The sequence below is a fragment of the Ornithodoros turicata genome, chromosome 5, assembly GCF_037126465.1.
Source record: "Ornithodoros turicata isolate Travis chromosome 5, ASM3712646v1, whole genome shotgun sequence".
Classification (NCBI taxonomy): Eukaryota; Metazoa; Arthropoda; class Arachnida; order Ixodida; family Argasidae; genus Ornithodoros; species Ornithodoros turicata.
Window position 1 is genome coordinate 9198678 of NC_088205.1, and position 17365 is coordinate 9216042.

At 43.7% G+C, this 17365-nt stretch overlaps 1 protein-coding gene across 5 annotated transcripts in view; it reads right to left on the reverse strand.

Annotated features, from left to right (window-relative positions):
- LOC135393968 (uncharacterized) overlaps positions 1-16381 on the reverse strand; it is a 256551-nt gene extending 240170 nt beyond the window's left edge. For 3 of the 5 annotated variants that reach the window (XM_064624367.1, XM_064624362.1, XM_064624364.1), the window contains exon 1: positions 15921-16020. The gene's annotated coding sequence lies outside the window, so the exon portion shown is untranslated. Of the gene's footprint in view, positions 1-15920; positions 16021-16040 lie in introns of those variants that run through there. The other 2 variants (XM_064624363.1, XM_064624365.1) reach the window with 2 other exon arrangements.
- Positions 16382-17365: the final 984 nt, after the last annotated feature.

Below are 17365 nucleotides of genomic sequence, written 5' to 3' on the forward strand. Positions count from 1 at the left end.
CCTATAAAGCATCGGACGGAACTATACACCGATTTGCCCTCTTTATATAAGACTATTGCTTTAAAAGCAAATAGCAGGAAAATGACTATACTAAGGTGACATCAAAAGACTTTAGAAAGATCGAAGTGTTTCTATTGTGACTCCTTCAATTAAAAGGCCCTTCACGAATTAGTCACCAGTTTTTCTGTGCTCGCAGAGGCAGTAGAGAGAGAATTCCAAGAATATTTCGATATGACATAAACCATTGTGCATCCCATATCTGGAATCTTCGAAAATGACAGTATGGCGTACACGCAGGGCAGCTCGTGGACAAACTACATGTCTGGACACAAGCAGGAGGACGGCGCCAACACTCCACTCTTAAAAATGAACTTCACCGCATAGCACGCTCCTAGCCAACCATAATCTCGAATGACATCGTTATCTGCCCTGATTTGTTGAAAACGGGAGGCGTACGCCTTTTTTGTGACACTTACGCTGTTCATAATTGTTACAAAAAAGGCGTACGCCTACCATTTTCAACAAATCAGGGAAGATAATGATATCATTCGAGATTATGGTTGGCTAGGAGCGTGCTATGCGGTGAAGTTCATTTTTAAGAGTGTGCGACACAACGCTCAAAAAGCTTGAGTCTTGTGTTGGAGCCTGTGAACACTAATCGTGCCGTCTCATTCTTTAGTGGCCCCACTCTCACCGCCAACGCATTAACCGACGCATTAACCAACGCATTAACCTCATGCCTTTTTACAGTCGTCTTTTTCTGCAATCCATCTCATCCTTCTTTCACTGTTTGTTACTTTATCCTTTATTTCCTAATTTATTTTCTTTCCTTTTTTATTTATTTTACTCTTCTTCTATTTATTTCTCTCTTTTTTTTTTTTCTCCTTTGCGGAACAGCAAGCCGGCGTCCCGTTTGGCCTGTCCTTTCCCCCCTTCCTTCCGTCTGTGACCAGATTCATGCTTTTGCACCATGTAATTTCTTGTTCTTCTTAAGTGATGAGAGAGGAGGAAGATGGAGTTTGTCCTCAAAAGTGACGCGAAACATATTAAAGGAATTAACTACACCTATTTTACCTACACTTTTTCTCTTCGTATCTTTCTTTCGAATGACCCCGCCGAGTGACAAGCGCATAATATGGATCAAACCCACGGAACGCACCCTGCATACGAGTGCAACTACGTATACCTTCATTATCAATCCTGGAAGCGAAATCGCGTAATTCTAAATCATAGATCACTTTGAATATACCGCTAACGGTGTGATATTTTCGTTCTCTCATGCGGGTTTCGCATCGACGATGAACGGTAGAAGGCTCGGGGAAAAGCGAGTATGGCCATAAATTTCGAATAAGCGTTTTCAGCTTAAACTCCGTCACAGGGACCAAAAATGTGCAAGCGCTGCCGTCAATTTGTCAAGGGCTCCCGAATGCATATTAGCCTGCCAAATTGCCGCAGCAGGCAGCGAAACTGCCGAGGGTCATTTATTAGGCACCGCCAAACTGTTATTTGACCGGAATTTTCCATATTCACGTTCTTGATTTACCGTTGCTTTGGCGTTGCTTGCGTGAATGCCATTGCAAAAATCCATTTGTGAAGATCTGAACGCGAGTCGATGTGGTCGGACGGCTGCCTTGAACGTGGGACATCTGAGTTATGACAACTTGGGTCCGAACGGGGTTTGAAATTTGTAAATTACACTCTAAAAACTGAGCTTCACCGCGTAGCGCGCTCTGAGCCAACCATTGCCACGAATTATAGGGTTATCAGTGTTATCGCGTATATTAACGCCGTTCATGGGCACAATTAAATAAATACCTATCTACCTATCGCTTCTAATTCGAGGAGATCGAGAGGTAGGCGTACGCCTTTTTGCATTAACTATGTATCCAAATTGGCAAAAAAAGATGTACCCCCCCCCCCCCACTCTCTTCGAATCAGAAGCGATAACCTTATCATTCGTGGCAATGGTTGGCGCAGAGCGTGCTATGCGGTGAAGTTCAGTTTTTAGAGTGTAGAAGAAACGTGAGCCTTTACGGGAAAGGTTAGCGTTACTTTCTTACACTCTTAAAACTGAACTTCACCGCATAGCACGCTCCTAGCCGACCATCATCTCGAGTGCTATCATTATCTGCCATGATTTGTTGAAAACGTGACACTTATGCTGTTCATAATTGTCACAAAACTGGCTTACGCCTCCCGTTTTCAACAAATCATGGCAGATAACGATATCGCTCGAGGTGATGGTTGGCTAGGAGCGAGACGTCCCAATTTAGATGGGACGGGTCCCGTTTTTACTGTCCCGCTGTCCCACCATCCCGCTTGAGTGACGGCGTTTTGTTCCACTTTTGGCTGCAACGAAATGAATTCTGAATAGAAAAAAAAAAAGAAAAAAGAAAGTGGTTCAATAGAGAAAGATCTTTCAGCTTTCACGTGACCCTCTCCCGGCTCACATCTTTTCACGATCGAGAGAATGGAACTCATTATCGTTTTGGCAAACAAGCCATTCCAGAAACTAATACCTTGTCGAAAGTAAAGCTCGCCTTGATACGCTTTGGTCATCGATCCGCCTCGGTGGGTGTCTTGGTATAATGCTGAGTTGATTACTGATCGCGGCGATGACGACAATGACAGAATGGGAGCTCAAGTTCAGCGAGTTCGGAGCGATTTTTTTTTACTTTTCTTTTATTTCTACATGCAAGTATGAACAACAACAACAACTTTATTGTGAGATGATGAATAGGGTGTTTCATCGCCAGGTGTGATACTCTACCTCATTGCTGGTGGTGATGCCAGTATTAAAACACACCAAGGAGAATACATTCTGCTCACAGTATTCAATGTGAGCGCTAGGTAGTATGTACGTAAAAAAAATAAAAATAAAATAAAAACGACAAGTACAAAATAAAGATGAGTATAAAAATAAAAATGTAAATCAGTAATAGTACTGGTATAGGCAAAACGGAGCAGCAACCGCCTCCCCTTTCCTCACTGTGGATGTCCCACCTTGGGATATGAAGCATATGGTCGGCGAAACGACGGTAAAACAGATCTTCTGACTATAGTAAATGACGCTCAATAAAGTGATTCGTTAAAGCTATAGCGCACGCACGTAACACAAAGAGTTTCGTCAAAATTTACTGCCAAGGATGGCCTATATAAAGCTAGGGCGTTTTAAACGCATGCAGCACAAAGCCCAACGACGCAGGCTTTTTCTTTTTTGTTATCACCGCTTGAGGGCGTGTTTAAAGCGGTACGTGCTTGTTCTCGCTGTGCCCTATGTACTGTTTCGTACTCTAACTAACAGGGTACAAAGTTTGTTCAAGACAGCAAAAATCTTTACGTCGCGCGAACAACATAACTATTATTAAATAAAAACTTCAAGAAAGTTCTCTACTCTGACGTTGGGGATGACGATGTACTAGGAATGTCTTTTCCGTTTCCATTTGCATTCCATCCTACCCTTGAAACATCAGTCAACATTAAACGGCAAAGCCAGACACACAATATTCACCAAAAAGACACGAAACATTACACGAAAAAAAAAAAAGAACAATCCCTCGCACCGAGTCGGCAGCACTTTAGATCGCAATATATTTCGCAGCATTTGCATACGAATATAAGACGCACCGGGTGGTAACATCAGTCACTGCATAATCTTCGACACTCAGTCCTTTCCTTGCGGTCCAAACTTTGCAGAGACGGCACGAAGAGCAACGCCATCTATCTCAATCGACCTGAACTTACAGCGAGAATTACGACATTATGCAAAGCAGACGACGGTGTCATCTAAACTGATTAAGAAAAGATGAAATAAGAAGACGTCGCAAAAGTTGTCAAGGGAAAGGAATAATCGAGGCCGCTTATCGCGCCCTCTTTCTTGCTTCGGTCTGCAGGAATTTCTTCACCTTTATTGTATGTCCCAGCCGCCATTTTTTTTCTTTTTGTGTGTGTGCGTATTCGCGTTATACCAGTAATGAAACTGCACCGAAAGACGAAAGAACAAAAGGGGGCGAGTGGATAAGAAGATTCAAATATATCGTTCGGAAGGGTCTACGGAAAATCTCGTGTCAGCCGTTTTCAACAGAAAGTTTATGCATATCAGCAAGTCTTTTTTGGAGCGGAACGGTGGGGGGGGAGTACGTTGAATGATTCACGAGGTGTCCTGGCAGTGTAAGCGTGAGGTGGGGGGTTTCGTTGGTGTTTCAGAATTAGAACGCTGATCATGATTTGCGACATGAGGCGTAATAAGGCGCCAACGGGAAGTTTTATTACAGATGCTCTTTACGACGTACTTGGCCCTCTCATAACGACGTTGTCGGTGCAGGGAGTAAAGGAGTAAAGAAGCAAGCCTTCCCCAGTGTCTCGATACGGTTGGTAGCACTGCAGGTAAAATGTTCTTTATTTATCTCTTGCCTTTTTAGTGTACTCTTAAAAACATATGACAAAAAGACAAAAACAGTAATACTACCGTTTAGCGTACAAAGCTTTCATGCGGTAGACTTGCGTTTCATCAGGTACAACGAACTTGATGATCCGGTACATGATGAAATGCAGTCCACTGCAGGAAGGTTTGTACGCTAATAAACAGTAGTTTCGGTAGTCCATGCTAGTTTCCACATTCCCCGATTACTCTTAAGAACCAAATAATGCCTGAAAGACAGCGTACGTGTCAAACAAAAATACTTCAGTCGAATGATGGCAGTCGAAAAAAAAAAACAGTAGTAGGATTCGAAACCCCTCTGATTCTGTCTGGTCAGACATGCTACCAACTACACCATGCCCTACACCAGCTACCCTGACAGGAAATCAGAGGGAGTGGGTTCGAACACCACTGCTGGTGCCTTGTCTTCGACTGCCATCATTCAACTGAAGCATCATTCAGTTGAAGTTGTGAGGCTTGTGTTGTGTTGTCCTTTTATGTTTAAATGCCTCATCCACTACAACATTACACAAAAATATACTGGTCCTGAACATAGCATGTCTCATCAAGTTAGTATGTTTCAAGTTTATTAAAATGTATCCGAATTCTACAAAATCGATTAAGAAAAAAAAAAGGCAGAACCGGGTGGTACAAAACAACTACAGTTTACACTTATACGCATGTAGTATAGAAGTAAGTGAAGGAACTGATTAAAACAGCTAATAAGAGATTGAAATATGGCAGCAAAAGCCAAACAGCGGTTGAATGGAAAAACGTTCCTCTCTGTTGCAGGTACAGTGCGCTAACCACTACGCTACGATCGCACGTCTTACCGATGACTTGTCAAGCGGCCTCATTCAACGAACAGGACAAGCACACGTTCACTTCACACGCCTTCATCACATGTTTCATCTCTCTGTCTGTCTCACACACACACACGGGCAGACGCCACACGCATATACATACATACATACACGCATACATACACACATACATGCACATACGTACACACATGTACCGTAATTTCACGCGTATAAGCCGCAGGACCCGTTTTTAGGAACGCTTGGAAAATTTTCTGGCAGATAAGCCCCGGGCAATACGACGCGGCTGATTTGTCTGACAAAGCAGATCATATAGAGAAGGCCATAAACCCTGTGGTCCATATTCCTGAGTCAACATCGTGTACACGAAGCAGTTCACTTCTAGTCTTCTACCCAGATCGGACTGTGCCGTTGTTGCGTGTTTTTCATGGATCGCTGGGTCAGTGGTCTTCCAGAAGACACCAGGAAGGTCAATCTACTCGAATGTGGACGCCCCCCTGTTACGTATACTGTTCGTGCATCGGGAGGGCGGTGCTGTCGCAGAGACACTGTCGGTTCATTTGTTAAAACCGGTGTATGGGGAAAATACCAAGGAAAAATAGTGATCAGATAAGCCGCAGAGCGCCCGTTAGAAAAAAAATCGCGCATAAGTCGCGGCTAATACGCGTGAAATTACGGTACATATATACGTACACACACACACACCCACGCGTACATACATAGACGCGCACATACACACGCACGCACATACATACATACATGCATGCATGCATGCAACACAGGACAAGCATTGACGTAGGACATACATGCATGCATGCATACATTCGACACAGGACACGACAACGGCATCTGGTGAACATGATGGAAAGCAACAGGTCTGAAGCTGTTCCAGACTCAGAACAATTACTTGCCATGATATAAAGGCACAATGAAGTACACGTAGTGAAGCTTTCAACTGTTTATTGACACAAGCTTTCATGCGGTGGACTGCATTTCATTAGGCGTAAAAGAAAATATAATCTTACAGCCCACTACAGCCCGGCTGTAAATTTATATTTTCTCTTACACCTGATGAAATACAGTCCATTGCATGAAAGCTTGTGTCAATGAACCGGCCTCGGTGGCTCAGTCGGTAGCGTGTTCGCCTTCTGATCCCGAGATCGCGGGTTCGAACCCGGCCGAGGACGCCAGCAACTTGGTGGCAGGGTACAAGTTGCTTAGACACGCCGTCTTCCGCGAGGGACGTTAAATACGGGGTGCCGTGTGATGAGCTTTCATCGCACGTTAAAGAACCCTCAGGTGGGCAAAAGCAATCCACAGACCGACCGCTGTGGCGTCGCTCATGATCTCAGTTGTCTCGCGACGTAAACACCCAATTATATATATATATATATTGTGTCAATGAACAGTTGAAAGCTTCACTTACGTGTACTGCATTGTGCTTGTGTATCTTGGACGTTGACTACCCCTTGGATTTATCTGCGCCACCATACAGCAAAATTGCGTAGTGCTCCTGTTCACAGAAGGCTATGAATTTATTAAGTTGCCACCATATACGCACACCATGTGGAAGGCATTTTTCTGCACCGTTTGTGAGAGTATGAGGTGAAATGAAAAGAATGAAGCGAAAGCAACCAGCAGCTGTTTTTTGTAGCTCACCGCGTGGCCATCCTCGCCGCCGTAAGGCCCCGCCTTTAAAGGATGCTCTGCCACAATACTAGTCATTATGTGGAGAAGCGCACTTTACACAACAGCGATGAGTTGCGACGAACGCGTTGGAGAAAGAGCAGCTGCAGCTTTCTCTGAGTTGCGTGTGTAATTAACAGGCAGTTTCGTTTGAACAACGTCTGCTGACAAATTATCGGGAATTCTCGCAGAGATTATGCCCGTCTAAAACAGTTCGTTCTGCTTTTTTTTGCAAACAGCAGTTGCGCCCAGTAAACTGGAATCGCAAACTCGAAGCAGATCGTGCGTTCTTTTAAGCTTCATAAGTCCTAATGAAACATATCAATCCCATCGCACCTTCCTTGGCAACCCGAGGAAAATATATATTGGGCTACTCAATTTCTACACAGCACCTCGAACTTCAGAAAAAGAAGGAACTCGGATCGATCACTTATAATTAGACTTCAGCCGCAATGAGCAAAGCATCGAAAGAAAACAAACGAGTGTAATTTGTTACAATTTCCGAGCAGTCCTTTCATCGTGGAAACAGTTTGGGCAGTTCCGTGACTAATGCTTCGAAACTCAAACTCGCATTTGGGCACCTATTCAAAGTTCCCATTCGCTGCCACCATAAATCATTGTCGAAGTTTCGGGCCGCACTGTCGTAATTTCAGCTAATAGACCGATCAGTCATCGCCATGTCCTGTCCATGCTGACCCTATCTCGTAATAGCTGTCCTTGCGTTTAAAGGTATAAAATCTGTGTATCTAGCAATGCTACCCCCCTTTTGACGCCTCCTGAGTCAAGTTTCAGAGGTTTTGAAGGTGTAAATATGGTGTATTATACCCTTTTCTAAAATATCGTGATAGGCCGTGATACAGGGTGTAATGGGTGAACTTGGATGTTCAATATCAATTTATTTTTTCTGTATTGAAAACAAATCAAACATTGAAAACACAATTAAGGCATATTACACGGGCGTGTGGCGTAGATTCGATGTGTTCTTCCTGATCATCGTCTCTCGCACTAATTGCACACAGTTTTACTTGCTGCTGTTGATTATAGAATGGTGCTGATGATACTCAACATACAATGGCCTTTTCTGCGATCAAGGCCTAAATACTCGTTACAATGCCCGTTATGTTGCAGCACACATTCAATATAGGAATTAAGTGCAACAGTTAAGGCACGTTACTGGCAGTAAAGTTAAACGTTGAAAAGTTCTAGTACTTTTTCATATTTAACTGTTAACATTAACATTTTTTTATTGTGCCTTGTGGGCTGCACCCCAGCTCTCACAAGGGTGTTAAAATACACCTTAAAAGGTGTGCGCTCTGCACATTTTGATTTACACCTTTTATCTTGTAAAAATATTTAGAGTGTACCGTCAACTCCGATGCTAAAGAATCTGCACAAGCTTACGACCAATGTTATAAAACTCAATAGAGCGAAATATACAAAATAAAATATGACAAAAACAAGAACAATAACTAGTTACCCTGAACCTGCAATCACCTCAATCTTTACCATATACGTCAACCAATACGCCTCTTTTGAACCGAACGTCAGACATACAAGCAAAACTGAAGTCAACGCACGGTCACAGAAAGAAAAAGAAAACAAATTTGATCCTTAATAACTAATAGCTTAATAACCTGCATTCCTAATAACCTGTATTTGATAGTGTCGAGTGACAGCAGCACCTACATCAAACTTTCATTAATTACCGACTCGTATGAACCTTCTATCAAGGCGAAAAATCCCTGAGACATCCAGCCAGAAAGCGCAGATTCCAGCGAAGATGACGGGGGCCCCTCCTCCTACTCCTCTAGAGGCTGCACCGGCTTCTACCACGGGGCTTACCTTTGGCACTGGGTAAGCACACTGCAGCGCCCACACGAAGATTACCGAGACGTCTACGCTCAAAGTCTGCCGGGTGCCTTATCGAAAGTGATTGGCAGGCATTGATACGCCCGTTGCGAGATTAGGGAAACGGCTGTGAGTTATATGGCTGAAGTAGTGAAAAGCTTTACGTCATCCTACGTGAGGTGGTTGTGTAATGGAAGTGGTAATGTAAGAGTGTGGATGACTCACGACGCAGATTTTTGGAATTACCAGTGAACGCAAATAATAGCGACTGAACCGGCGTGCGTGACGTTTAGTATTGTTTCCGCTCGTGTGAATAATGTTCATGTAAGTTTTATATGTAGACTATTAATAATAATAATTGATTAATAATTGGGTGTTTACGTCGCGAGACAACTGAGATCATGAGCGACGCCACAGCGGCCGGTCTGTGGATTGGTTTTGCCCACCTGAGGATTCTTTAACGTGCGATGAAAGCTCATCACACGGCACCCCGTATTTAACGTCCCTCGCGGAAGACGGCGTGTATATATATATGCATATGTATATATATATATATATATATATATATATATATATATGTCTGTTATATATAGACGTATGCCTATATGTTTGCAGATGTATACGGGGGTGTTCTAGAAAACGTGTCATTGAATTTAAAAAAAACTACACCATATGGAATCATGCGGTCGACGGTATTTGTTCTCACTAGGTTTTTGCCACCTCTTGATGTGAATGTTATGTAACGTAAGTTTAATTATGTAAATTTTTGCGAAAACAGAAATATGTATATTTCACAATGTTTATAATTATTAACTGTAAGTAATGGATACAATCGCCGCAGTAACTACGTCGTAGCAACAACAACAACAACAACAAAAAATCATTGACTGCAAAAAAAAAAAAAAAGGAAGACAAAAAATGAACACTTCAAAGCAAGTACTGAACCCCAACAGTGCTTGCAGCTTCTGTTAGACAGACGTATATTTTGCCAACGTACTACTGAGGTCTAACAGTAAGATACACAAAAATAAGCTTCACGCGCCTCGACCCAGCAGGTTTCGAAAACATGATTTCGAGAACATCCCTCGTGCGCGCACAAATCATGCCTCTGTCCCCGAGATCAAATTCTGTAACAAAATATAAGGCATCCCAGGTTACACAATCCAATAAGATCCGACTGAATTCAGCTATGGAAAACGTAAGTCAGCCGATATTATGTCCCCCTTTTCAGTGCAGGCTTTTCCCGCACAAATACTACAGAGCGGGGGGCGACCTTATTGAACGGAAAAGGACCCGGTGCATTTGCGAACTCCACTCTTCGATCTTTCTCCCCATGCGCCCGGTAATATTGAATAGGTCGCGTCTTGCGAGAGACATCAAGATATACTTTTCTCCAGCTGTATCGTACATTCGAAGAAAGAATCTTATTGTGCGGAGAAAACCGTACTCCGAAATATTTCGAGGAAGTACATCTGTGCAGGACTTCGACTATCTAAGTGTAGGGTTTCCATAATGAGGGCATTTCTCTGAGAACCAATCACAACGAAGTAGGCAGCACTGATGTCAAGTCCCTTCACCTGTGCTGCACTGACCATTTCTTTTTCTTTTTTTAAGATGTTTTCTTTCCCTTTTTTTTATAATGTTTGTTTTGAGGTTTTTTTTAAGTTTTTTTTTTGTGGAATAGCAAGCCGGGATGAGCCTGGCTGACATTCCCTCTTTTCTATTTTCTTTCTATTAGACATATACCCACTCACCCTCCCCATTCACCCGTATGTTGTCTGTACACGGATGGATTTGCACTGTGTACCTCAGAAAGTTATCTAAGAAGAAGTACTCGTACTTTGCACCGAGGGACAGCAATTGTTCAGGCAAAATACGAGCACACCGTAACGAACGTGTGCAAATGTGGGTGTATGTCCTAGGAAACGTCGTATACGATTATTCGTATGGCTACTATGGTAGTACAGTAACAAATTCTTTCAGTATAGCGATAGGGGGAGGGGAGGGCGGAGGGAATACGTTTATTATATAAAAAAGGAAGAATGGAAAAGAAGGAATCTAACTTCGATGTGTGACAAAGCGTGACACTAAGGTTAATCGACAATGTGTCCGTCAGGCACTGAAGTTAGAAGGAGAACTAAAAGTGGAAAGGGGATAATGGAAAAAGAACAAACAAGGAAGAGTACTTAGAAGTAGAAAAGGAAGACAAGCTGAAAAAGCCGAAAATAAAGAAAAGATAGCCAAACTGATTTCGCAACGACTTTCTTCTACGCGGGCGGGGGGGGGGGGGGGGGTTGACGCCTCTTCTACCACTTCTGCTCTTTTGCACGTGAAACTTCATTCTGAATGTCCGCCATTAAGAAGACAGATGTCGCTGTTCACGGAAGCGTTAAACAGTATTATTCAATTCAAGTCATAGTTTTAATCGATTTAGCTTTCAGTTAGTTTTACTCCTTTACACTTTACTTTTGAGAGTAAAACGTTGCTGAGTTGAAATTATGTTATTAAAAACGAGCCGAGCTTCTTACATATTACAAGACAAATGTTGTGGGACACTAACATTTTCATTAAACACCGTCTCCTGAAGAGTCCCGGCATACCACTTGCATCCTTACGTCACCCCCCCCTCGCATACAAGAAACCAAGAGGAGGAATCGATATTAACACCTGCACGTGTCATCGGGTTCACATTTATTCATGAATCTGTCCTGGACAACGTACTCCCACGGGATGGGATGCCACCAGCGAACGAAGTAAAAATGACCGTCTGCTCAAAAATACAGCTGTCAAGAGATGGACGTCCCCGAGGTATTACGCCCTCTACAGGTAAAAATGGCGCATTTAATTCGTACGTCGGCTCCTGTCTGCTCTTTCGTTTCTTTTTCTCGCCTTGCAGAGGACTGCACAACATCCAAAATTGATGACGCCCCACCAGTCCGATCGAATTGCCCCCAAGCGGTGGCAAGGTGAATTAACGGCAGAAACTGACGTCTGCTTCGTTTTTCAGCTTCATTTTTCTGGAAAGTTCGACGTCTTCTGATTGCAACTGTGAAAGAGGTTTCCTTTCATTCTTATTTCTTGTGAGATTTTGTTCTTTTACGGAGTATACATCTTACCGTAAAGTCATATGTCAAGGTATTGCAGCGCTGTATTACACAAAGTCCGTTTGGATTTTGAGTTTGTGTCACTTTCATTTTCATCCTTTTTTTTTTCTTCTTTTGTTGTACCGCGCGATACTGCAATAGCCTTCGGTAGCTCAGAAGCCAGTACGAAGATTATTAAATTCGATATTAGCTCTTTGCGAGACGGAGGCCGTAAATTCTTAGAAAAAAACCTGAGTTGCTTTTGAGAAATAGTGTGCGAGCGCACAACCTGCGAAAAAAAAAAAAGAATGCGTAAAGCGTCAACGGATGTGGCCGCGGTGTTTAGAACGAAAAAGTGTCAATAAGTTGCTGCTTCACTTTCAGAAAAACAGGCCCATGCAATAGGTTTTATACGAACAGATTATTGAGAATACTGGCTGGCACTTGTAGCAAGACGTAGTAGCAAGTTCGTTAGTTTTCTTTCCAAGCCAGTACGAGAGACACGGGTCTTCAATAAAACGTTATTGTAACGCCTTCCCAGTAAGGCTACATAGGACGACCATCAATTACATATACCGCGTGCCTCTTTCACGCAGAAAAAAAGTTGACGTCTAGATCTCAATTTCGACATACGATATCGCTGTACCTGCTGTTGCAGAACAAATAAAAAAACGTAGTGATAACGCCGTCAAACCGAGGGCCTCAGCAATGAAGAAGCAGAGTAATTGCAGAGTAAATGAGCGCGTAGTAATAGCATCTTTCATCCCACGATGAGATTGATTGATTAGCAGATGAAAAAAAAAAGGTGAAGATGTTAGTCCACGAGGAGAAATTTTGCACTTAGTGCCTCTATATGGCATACTCCACTGCGTCAACATTATAGCCCGCATCATATCGCTGTCCATCGTTCAACGTCAACATCAGATCTTTGCCCATCACTCGGCGTCAACCTCACATAACAACCCATCACATCATTCCTTGCGAAACGACGGTGAATGATGCCATAGATGCCCATGACGACAACCATAATCGCAGCCTGATGCCTTGCAGCTATGCTATAGCCTCGGCGAACCGACCCAGTGTTGTTGATATAGTGGCCGTCTGCCCAAGCAGCACAATGTACTGAAAGTCGAGTGCAATAGGGGTGGACGATATGTGTCTTATCAATGTTCTTTAGTTTCATCAGTCTGTTCAAGGCCTTCTACCTACCCGTCCACCCCTATTGCACTCGACTTTCAGTACATTGTGCTGCTTGGGTGCTCATCACAAGGTTATGGGTACAAGATACGTTCGCGTTCTCGCCATCTGTTGCGCAAATAACTAAACTAAGGTTGCATATACCACGGAGTCACCTCCAGAACTTCTTCAACGCTGGCTTTTCGCGATTCCAGCGAAGCCGTGGCCACCCGGCAGCGGTCTCGAAAAGCTGCGAAAGGAGGTCCGAGAGCACGTCCAGACTGGGAAGCGGTAGGGCGGTACATGTTTCTCTTGCTTATGAACAGAATGCCGGCAACAAAGAATGTATCGAAATCGAAAAGAGGAATGCTGCTCTACTAATTTCTTCTCAGCCTGTTCGAGACGCCCGACGCTTTATTTTAATAGTTTCCTAATCAAGAAGAACGGAACAGAAGTCCCATATGTCGACTCATCGCATGAGTTTCCTGATCAACTCTGTCGCCACGATTTTATCTTAATGTTAATCTTAGTAATACAGAACGAGGAACCGGCATTTCTTTGTCGTGTTGACATGTATGTACTTCCAGACCTTAGGCAAAGTAAACAATATCACCGTACTAATGCAGAATGCGGCGTAGACAAGCATCCACTATGGATGTTCGCTGGGAGAGAAAGCTTCTGTCTGGTGCCGCACACGTATCAGCGAATGACTCGCCAAGAGTCGTATTTAAATACCAAGAGCAGTGCGAATACTTCCCCTTGCCAGAGCACCTCTTGCAGCGCTCAGATGCTTGCCACATGTATATGGTGTTAAGTCAAGACAAGGTGTCAGATATACGCGTGTATGCCAAGGGTTTTCAAAATATGTATTGTTCACGTATACCTTTGACATACAGTCACAGAGTTCTGCAAACAGGGTCAGAGCTAACGTCATATGAGCACGTTTTGTCATCACCACACCAAACAGAGAAGAGATCTTGCAAATGCCCATGTGAACGTACATTACTTTTTTTTATTACTTCTCAAAGTTCCTACAAAAAGTATCTAATCCCTTGAGACACTACCCTTCCAACGGAGCTGTTGTTCCCCTCCAACACTCACATGTAAATACTAGGGACTATCCGAGCAGAAACGCAAACATGGCCAACTCAGCGGTTTCACTCAAACATTGTATTGCTTGCAGACTACTAATCTACATTCCAAAACACATGCTATGTCACTTTTCTTAGCAGCTAATCCCTACTTTGCCTTCTCAGATTCTAAACTGCCTCCTTTGTTCGCTCGACTCCCGACGTATGTAAACAAACTCCGACGACGGAAACTTTTTGCCTGCTTCTCTGAGTTGAACTGCACAGTATGATATAACCAGCAGACAAAATTAATTCCGTTTGCATGAAACATGTCATTTTGTCATGTCATTGACATTTGTGGGTATTAAAAGCTGAAACATAGACGAACATACTTCGGCCAACACTGCATTCACTACGCTCGCTTCGCTCGGGAGACCTCCTTTCGTCCGCCATCTTGGAAGTTCGGGGCGCCACCTGTAGTTCATTGAAATCGCAAATATTATGGCAAGTGTTTCTTCGTGTTTTGCCGAATTCCATCGTCCACAAAGGTGCCTTGACAAGCACCCTTCTTGCAGATGAAGACCCGTTATAATCCTGTCACCATTGAGTCTTCTTATCGTAAGCAGCCACGAAAACCCTTATGCTCAGTCAATAAGACGCTCTACATAGCACGCTATACTCTTTCACTTGCGGATAATTTATATTTAGAAAACAAGTGCACAGTTTGCAGGTTGCGTTGGCGCTCGCCTCATAATCATTCGCGCAACAGAGGGGCGCACACCGCCTTCGCAACGAGGCTGCTAGGCAATGGCCGAAACGTCCCCAGAGGCGACTTTTCCCTTTCTCTCATTACAATAATGGAAGGAACGCTTACATACAGAGTTTGGAGAGCGAAGTCACGTGACGAAACGAAATTAAAGCCGTGTTTGCAGAGCTCGGTGGGGATCGAAGGAAGGTGCACGTAATACAGCTGACGATAGCACCATCAGCGGAAAAGCTTGGTAACGTTATGCCGATTGAGTGACCATGGTAATGAGATTTTGTTTTTTCGTTTCAACCGAGGTGTGGGGTAGCGATTTGAAGAGCCGTGTAATGCAGCTGATGAGATGAGGGGGACGCTGTCGTACGTGATACAGGTTGTGATTGATTTTCATTCTTGTTCCGGAACAAACTGCGAAACAAAGTGCGCGATAGACAACTGCAGGGTGCGGCTTCTGTACGGAGAGAAGGTTGTTGAACCGTATCGAAGTATGGCACCAATGGGATTAAAATCCCGTTGTAATCGTAGCTTTCTATGAGATATGTCGACACATGCATGTGTGTTCATCCTTCCTTCATCATCTTCACATAATGGTCCACGTGCAATGGGGTAGGGTACCGCACCACCGCGGTGAAACACCCCATCTCATCGTCATCATTTATTGTTGTTTATTATTATTATTATTGTTGTTGCACGGCCACAGGGCAGAAACCTTGTTGCTGCAGTGATATGACCTGCATGCTTACTGACCTCTTTTGTTCGTGTTAGAACATGGCAACGCTGCGGAAGTCAGTTTTTCCTAGCTGGCCATTCTTAACCTATAAAAAACAAAAACAAACGACTCTCCGGGCGAATCTTCATCTATACCTTCCTCACGCATAAATTATTATCGTTAAACTTGCGCAAAGTCTCCAAATTTCTTAACGCATTGTCCGCACCGCTAAAAGTGATCAGTCCACCATGTGAGCGGTCGTCAACGCATCCATCACAACATGAGCGGCGTATAAGACATACAATCAAATCACTCAATTGGGAGCACTTGATTAAAAGAATTACCTGATACAGTGTGACGCAGGAGCCGAAAAGCCAAGGGACGTACGCAGTATTCCAGCCGTTCTGTCAGTTGTTTTTTGTGATGTATGTACTACACTGTACTGTCTGTTGCACCTATCTTACCTTGCAGAGCCTTGAAAGGCTACTTGACACGGCGAAGCCAGCAGAAGCACTGTGGGTCTTCCAAATATGACACGATCGGAATGCTCGCCACAAACACACACGCAAAAGTTCCTCCATCAGCACACGCAAGTATATATCACTCGCGAAGATCGGAGCCTATATGCCGTGCCGCTATACTATAGGCTCGGTGGATCTGTTGTTGGTACAGTGGCCGTCTGCCCATCACATGGTTACGGGTTCGAACCAGTCCGAGGGGCAGGTGGCAGAGTTGCTTAGGCATCGCCTTTCCCGAGGGTAACAAAGAGCGCGTCTGAGATCGAGCAAGCACAACCACGTGGCTTCCAACTGCAGACTACAGAACATGCTGATGTCCAGACAGTCGAGATAAGATAGCGACGCGAGGGAAGTAAGGCGGGAACCCAAGTAGCACAATGTACTGAAAGTTGAGTGCAATATGGGTGGACGGTATGTGTCTTATCAATATTCTTTAGTTTCACGGGTCTGTTCAAGGCCTTCCACCTACCCGTCCACCCCTATAGCACTCGACTTTCAGTACATTTTGCTGCTTGGGAACACAGCAGGTGTATGGGATGTATTCGCAATTACAAAGTGGATTTATATCTGCTACTTCTACACGATTACCAAGCGGACTTATTCACCCTTTCACTGTTTACATACAGAAGGCCCAGCCGGAAGTTGTCTATAGGGATCACAGCGTCAGCGGCTACATGTGGCGCCACGTCGTGTCACTTATTTCAGTTAAACCCTTTCACTGTTTACAAATAGTGAAAGGGTTTAACTCAGTTAAAACAGTGAAAGCGTGAATATCCGCTAGTTTTACACGGTTACCCCGTGCTCTTTTGTCACACACGTACACGGACACATCTGACTTCGTATCACTAACAATTTTTAATGACGCCTGCCAGAAAAGCTCACTCTGAGGTCACACTGTAGACACGTGTCACACACACACAAGGACAAATGTCGTTCTTCCGCTTTATTTTATTTCGAAAACACTCGCAAGATACAAGGCCTGCCACGGTCCCCTTCTACATATAGACCACGACCTCCAATTCTTCTCACTTGCGCGGTCGATTTCAGTGTTGCTTTCAAAACTACATTTCCCTTATAAAACATATTGAAGCCGACGCATTCGAAATACTTCTCTGTGACGCCACTGCACATCACTCTGATACAACTCGTTCGAACAGACATCTCTCACAACAAAACTCGGAAGCAACGGGATTGAAACTGCTCAATGCATTTCCTTTACACCAGCTCAAAAAAAAAAAAAAAAGAAACTTCAAACAGAAAGCGCACTAAAC